The following is a 7,255-nucleotide window of genomic DNA, read 5'->3' as shown; positions in this document are numbered from 1 at the left end:
TCAGAATGGCCTCAGCCCCTTCCCGTGTATTCTCTACAGATCTCATAAATAGGACAATGTATTTTTGTTAACCTTAAGGAAGATTTGTCACCTTGCATCTCTCTGACTTAGAGTTTTACCTTACTGAGAGTGAACCCGTCTGTCAGGCACACCTCAGGAATGAGCGTGGGGTTTCATTTCTAAATTCCCTAGCAACCCTCTGGAGATAAAACTTCAGAAGCCAGCAAGGCTTCTGCAGGGCCATTGTACAGACAAGGGAGTGTCACTCACTTCTGAGAACTGCTCTTGGGCAGCTCTAATTCCTTCAGTGTCTCTCTGCTACATCTGGTGCTTTAAACCTATGTTTAGAATGCCTTTGCTTTTAAAGACTCATGTCTTCATTATTTATCTGTGTGTGCATATATGTGTCTGTGTGTATGTGTATTCACAACTGAGTGTGAAGGTGTATGACATGTGCACACATCGTCCTCTGTCACTCTCTTCCTGTTTCTTTGAGATGGGGTCTCTCCCTGAGCCTGGGGCTGCAGGTTTCTCATCTAGGCTAGAAGCAAGCAAGCCACGGCGATCCTCCTATATCTCTACAGCTTGGAGCGAAGGTTTCAGGTGTGCACCAGACACCTGGTTTGTTGCAATGAATGCTGGGATCCAAACCCTGGTTCTTATGGTTGTCTAATCTTACGCGCGTTCTCGACCGGCCAGGAAAGACGCAACAAGCCAGAATCTTCTGCGGCAAAGCTTTATTGCTTACTCAGGAGCAAGAGAGGAAGAGCACGGCAGAGAGAGGCAGAGAGGAAGAGAGAGAGAGATGCAGAGAGACGCAGAGAGAGAGGCAGAGGGGGGGGGCAGAGAGCAGAGGAAGAGAGCAGAGGAAAAGACAAAGAGAAAGAGAGAAAGAGACGAAGAGACGAAGAGAGACGAAGAGAGGGAGTGCCAGAACCCCGTCCCTTTTAAGGAGAATTATCCGAGGAGGACGAGGAGGATGAGAAGGACAAAGGAAAACTGAAGCCCAACCTAGGCAATGGGGCTGACCTGCCCAACTACCGCTGGACCCAGACCCTGGCAGAACTGGATCTGGCAGTGCCCTTCCGGGTCAGCTTCCGGCTGAAGGGAAAGGATGTGGTGGTGGACATCCAGCGGCACTCCGGGTGGGCCTTAAAGGACAGCCACCAGTGGTTGATGGAGAACTCTACAATGAAGTCAAGGTGGAGGAGAGCTCGTGGCTCATCGAGGATGGCAAGGTGGTGACAGTGCATCTGGAGAAGATCAATAAGATGGAATGGTGGAACCGCTTGGTTACCAGTGACCCCGAAATCAATACCAAGAAGATTAACCCTGAGAACTCCAAGCTATCAGACCTCGACAGTGAGACTCGCAGCATGGTGGAAAAGATGATGTATGACCAGAGGCAGAAGTCCATGGGCTTGCCCACCTCTGATGAGCAGAAGAAACAGGAAATCCTGAAGAAGTTCATGGACCAGCACCCAGAGATGGATTTCTCCAAGGCCAAATTCAACTAGTTCCTGGGTTTGCCTTCCTGAACTCTTGCAATTGAGCCCCTAGCCACTCAACTTCCTTTCCTGGGACCTGGGAACCTTAGGGCTGGGGCAGGCATGGATTTCCCAGGCGTGTGAGCTCCAAGGATTCACTGGAGAAGGACTGGGTCTTGGGGGTCTTGTCCTTGCCATTCGTCCTGTTACACATTAAAACTATTTACCCTCTTCCACCTGTAAAAAAAAAAAAAAAAAAGAAGTGAGGGCGGCTCCCCACAGTCTAAGAAGTGTTCTTAACCACTGAGCCATCTCTCCAGTCTTCTACATTGTCTTTTCATAGACTCCAAGTCAGCAGCAAAATGCCTTCTTTTGAAATTCTTTTATGCAGTGAAATCAAGGATACCTGAGTCCCACATAGAGACGCAGGCAGAGAAGAGACCTTCTGCACCGTTGACAACACGTTCTCACTCACCCTGTCATGGTAAGAAGAAATCATTAAAAAGCTAATTAATTAGCCTTTTTTACTAGTTGTAATGCTAAGTAATACAGCCAATAATGCAGTTTTATTTCCACTTGTAAAGTTACTTCTCATTACATGTGTGGGGCTTAGCAATCTTTCTAAATATCTAGTCCCAGTAGTGGTTTTTTGTTTGCTTGTTTGTTTGTTTGTTTGTTTTTACAGAAGAGGGTACTCTATAGGACTTATTATTAACAGCTGTGTTTGCAGGTGGATAAAACTAGAAACAACAAGATGTCCTTGAGGTTTAGGGTAGAAATGAACACCTGTAGTTCCATTACATGGAGGAAGAAGCAGACTGATCTCTGTGAGTTGGAGACTAGCCTGGTCTACATAGCAAGTTCTGGGCTAGCCAAGGGTATATGGTAAGACTATATTTCCAAGAAAAAAATGTCTTCCAGTTACATGGATAAGCAGACTATGAGACATATGAGCAATGAAATATTTTGAGCTAGTTTCTTGTTTTATTTAAAGATTTATTTATTTTATATATGTGAGTGCACCATAACTATTTTCAGACAGACCAGAAGAGGGAGTCAAATCTCATTACCAGTGGTTGTGAGCCACCATGTGGTTGCTGGGAATTGAACTCAGGACCTCTGGAAAAGCAGTTGGTGCACTAAACCACCAAGCCATCTCTCTAGCCTGTCTTGAAACTTTTCATAGTAAGTAAATGAAATCAGATTCAAAAGGTTATTTGTATATATGCCATTTATGTAACTGTTTTTGAAAAGACAAACTGTAGAACTGAGAAACAAGCCAAATTTCTTTTTTTTTTAATTTTTTTAATTAGGCACTTTCTTCATTTACATTTCAAATGCTATCCCAAAACTCCCCCAGACTCTGCCCCCCACTCCCCTACCCACCCACTCCCACTTCTTGGCCCTGGCGTTCCCCCGAACTGAGGCATATAAAGTTCACAAGACCAAGGGGCCTCCCTTCCCAATGATGGCCAACTAGGCCATCTTCTGATGCATATGCAGCTAGAGACATGAGCTCCGGGGGTACTGGTTAGTTTATATTGTTGTTCCACCTATAGGGTTGCAGATCCCTTTAGCTTCTTGGGTACTTTCTCTAGCTCCTCCATTGGGGGCCCTGTGTTCCATCCAATAGCTGACTGTGAGCATCCACTTCTGTGTTTGCCAGGCCCCAGCATAGCCTCACAAGAGACAGCTATATCAGGGTCCTTTCAGCAAAATCTTGCTGCTGTTTGCAATGGTGTCAGTGTTTAGAGGCTGATTATGGGATGGATCCCCAGGTATGGCAGTCTCTAGATGGTCCATCCTTTTGTCTCAGCTCCAAAGTTTGTCTCTGTAACTCCTTCCATGGCTGTTTTGTTCCCAGTTCTAAGAAGGGGCAAAGTTTCCATACTTTGGTCTTAGTTCTTCTTGAGTTTCATGTGTTTTGCAAATTGTATCTTGTATCTTGGGTATTCTAAGTTTCTGGGCTAATATTCACTTATCAGTGAGTACATATCATGTGAGTTCTTTTGTGATTGGGTTACCTCACTCAGGATGAAGCCCTCAAGGTCCATCCATTTGCCTAGGAATTTCATAAATTCATTCTTTTTAATAGCTGAGTAGTACTCCATTGTGTAAATGTACCACATTTTCTGTATTCCTCTGTTGAGGGACATCTGGGTTCTTTCCAGCTTCTAAGCCAAATTTCTTAAAGATTGTGTGTGTATATATATATGTGTTTGTGTGCCTATACATGTGTTTATATGTATGTATGTGTATGTCTGTGTTTGTATGTTGTGTATGTGCATTCATGTGTATGTGCATGTGTGTATGTGTGTGTTTATGTATGTGTGTATGTGTGTGTGTGTGTGTGTGTGTGTGTGTGTGTGTGTGTGTGCTGCCTTGTGAGTGGTAGGCAACCACATTACAATTGAGCTATATCTCCAGCAGCTTGAGGGATTTGAAGGATACCAACGGGAGTTTTAAGCAACAAAATGTGTGCTGTGCAATATTGTGTCAAAATCTATGATATTGCACCTTATAAACAGAAAACTTCGCCACATAAAAATGAAAACAAACAAAAAAGTTGGAGATGCCAGGTGGGCTGCAGGCCAAGCAGAGAGTCTAACTATAGTACAGGTGTCTAGAAAAACCCCATTGAAGGAATGAGGACAAAAGAGCTTACCTACATCACTTTGTTAAATGGCATGTTGACCAGGAACGGTAAGAGTAAATTTAAAAATAAAGAACTATATGTAGCCATGTAGTGTGGTCAGTACATTGTTTGCAGGTATAGATTAGCAATTCTGAAAATTCACATGTGCAGCTAGCAGGATTTGGTCACGGGCACACCACACTGTATTGGTCTCAAGGATTAGGGTATGAACTCATCTGCTTTAGTCTATATAAGCTCACTCTAAGATATTTACACAATAACAAAGTTCCTTAGCCATGCTTTTATTCCAACATTTCCCCATTAGTAAGAAATGCAAGACTATATTTGGCATACAGTAGTAAAACTTAAGTGAGTGAATCAATGAACTGGAAATAATAGAAGCCAAGTTTCACACTGTCAGGTAAAGGAGGCACAGATGAGCGAAGGAAAAGAGATAGGGAACAACATAAGTGTGGACCCAGGCTTATGACTCACACAATGAATAGATGGTTGACAAGTAGATGGATAGACATAAAGGCAGATGATAGGTGATATAGATGATAAATACAGATGGTAGCTAGATGGTAGGGTTAGAGATCTGTGCATAGTAGATATATCGACAGAAGACTGGTAGATTATAGGTAAATAAAAATACATAGTTACATAATATATAGAGAGATTTAGGTGAGAGATAAGTAGGCAGATAATAAATAAAAAGGAATTGATAGATAGTTTAATAATTTATAGATAGGTAAATAGGAAGAAAGGAAAGAAAGAAAGAAAGAAAGAAAGAAAGAAAGAAAGAAAGAAAGAAAGAAAGAAAGAAAGAAAGAGAGGGGAGAGAGAAAGAAAGAAGGGAAGAGAGAGAGGGAGAGAGAGAGAGAAAGAAAGAAGGGAAGAGAGAGAGGGAGAGAGAGAAAGAAAGAAGGGAAGAAAGAAAGAAAGGAAGAAAGGAAGGAAGGAAGGAAGGGAGAGAGAGAGAGAGAGAGAGAGAGAGAGAGAAAGAAAGAAAGAAAGAAAGAAAGAAAGAAAGAAAGAAAGAAAGAAAGAAAGAAAGAAAGACAGACCTGTGTACTTGTGTATTCATTTTTGGTATAGTCTACACACCATTTACTTCCCACTTTACGCTGTGAATGCCATAAAGCAAGGGCCAGGATAGACTGACAGACACAACAGCACCTAGGATTTGAATCCGAAATGATGCTCTCTAATAGCAGGAATGCAGACCCTGTTACATGCTAGGTAGGATTCAGAAAAATACAAAGTGATCCTGGAGCACACTGAAGTGTCAGAAGTTTTTTAAAAATAATAATAATCAAAATAAGCAGAAATAAAAAAGGGACAAGGGCTCCAATGATCAATTCTGAAGTAAAAAGATTGGGTTCTGGTACAAATGACAAAGTTCCAGGAATGTTTGCATGCATAAATAAATTTAAGAGGCAGCCTAGCATCCTTCGTTCAGGAGTAAAATGCACTGTTAGGAAGAACTGTCTTGCACAGGCTGCAGACAAAGGCCAAAGCTCATGTTCACGCATGGAGCCTAAAGGCAGAGTTGCAGTTTTGACCATCGCTCCCATGGCTCACATCACCACTAGGAATTTTAAAACACACCCACAAGCTCCTTTTTCTTCCCTCCTGCAGGAGATACTCTCAAATTTCCATTACCTACCTGAAGTGTAATTGGGCCTAGAGGTTTCTATCAAATTCGTAAAACTTTGAAAAGTTGAAACTCAGTAGAGAAACACGCCAGGCCTCTCTTGATGGTGTTGAAAATTAGTCACTTTAGGGAGGCAGAGAGGCACATGTCCTCTACTCAACCATTGAAAACCTACATGCAAGTAAGAAGAGTCCAGGATATTTGTCTAGAATGGTATTCTCAACCTCCTTACTGTTGTAACCCTTTAGTGCATTTCCTCATGTTGTGTTGCCCCCCAAGGGTAAAATTATCCTTGTTGCTACTTCATAACTATAATTTTGTCATTGTTATGAATCATAATGGAAATATACAGTATGCAGGTGGTCTTAGTTGACCCATGTGAAAGGGTAATTAAACCCCCAAAAGGATGATGACCTACAGGTTGAGGACCACTAATCCAGAACTTTCCAAAAGAGCCTACAAGCAAAAAAGAAACTGGAAAAACAATCCTATATTTTTTGGAGTCTGAGGAAGCATGAGGGCTCAATACAATGTGGTGGTGTAGACGAAAAGCCTCATTCAGAAACCTGGAAAAAGATCAGGTAAAGTTCAGTTTACTTTCTCATACAGCCAGTGTATATGTGCATGTGTGCATATGTATGCACATGTATGTGTGAGTGTATGCCATGTGTGAACATGTGAGTGTGATATGTGTGTGTGTGTGTGTGTGCACGCATGTGCTGTACATGTGTGTGATTGAGGATCCACATAAGAAAGGAAGTGAGAAAACATGACATTTTATAAACCTAGATTATTGTGTGTAATACAGTGATTTTCTCTTCCATATCATGCTGATTAAACAGAAGCTAATTCTATTATGCAGCAATGCATACAGATCATATAAAAATAATTTTAGGGGAAATAAACGAATCTATGAGATCTTTCCCACAAGGACTACAAGTTTGAAAGGAAAAGGCGTGACCAATGGCAACCAGGCGGTAAAGACCCAGGTTAACAGATCACCATGGTAGGCGTGTCACCACCCACAAGGGGAGGCGTGAAAGCCCAAGCACCAGTTTGGAAGCAGAATGTGGACATCCACAAAGTACGAGGGAGGGACATGAGCATAGACAAAGCAGTGGGAAGCCACAAGCTCTTCAGAGAGCAGTGGGACTGCCAGTTAAGGCTGGAATCAGACATAGTAAGAAGCAGGGCAAAGGGGCCCTACAGTTCTGCGTTGATGACATAATAAATATCATACACGTCGCTCCCTTTCTAGAATCCAGACAGCATGTCCCTAAATTGTACAATTACTAACTATGTGGTTACTGCCATCTGTCTTAAGGTAGTTTTAAGGCCACAGATAAAACATGCTTGTGTTGGATGCAGTTTTGTGAAGGAGTCTGGTTAACTCACAGCACAGTGGTCAGAACAATAAGTGCTACAGGCTTCCTTGTTCAACTGTCGTTTTTACACGTGAAGACTCAGGTGAAGCTC

The 7,255-nt window shown here is 42.3% G+C and overlaps 1 pseudogene; it reads left to right on the top strand.

Moving 5' to 3' along the window:
• Positions 963 to 1,723, top strand: Nudc-ps1 (nuclear distribution gene C homolog (Aspergillus), pseudogene 1; annotated as a pseudogene).

This window comes from Mus musculus, chromosome 8, assembly GCF_000001635.26.
Source record: "Mus musculus strain C57BL/6J chromosome 8, GRCm38.p6 C57BL/6J".
Lineage (NCBI taxonomy): Eukaryota > Metazoa > Chordata > Mammalia > Rodentia > Muridae > Mus > Mus musculus.
Note: the sequence above shows the minus strand (reverse complement) of the source record. Positions and strands in the feature narration are given on the sequence as shown.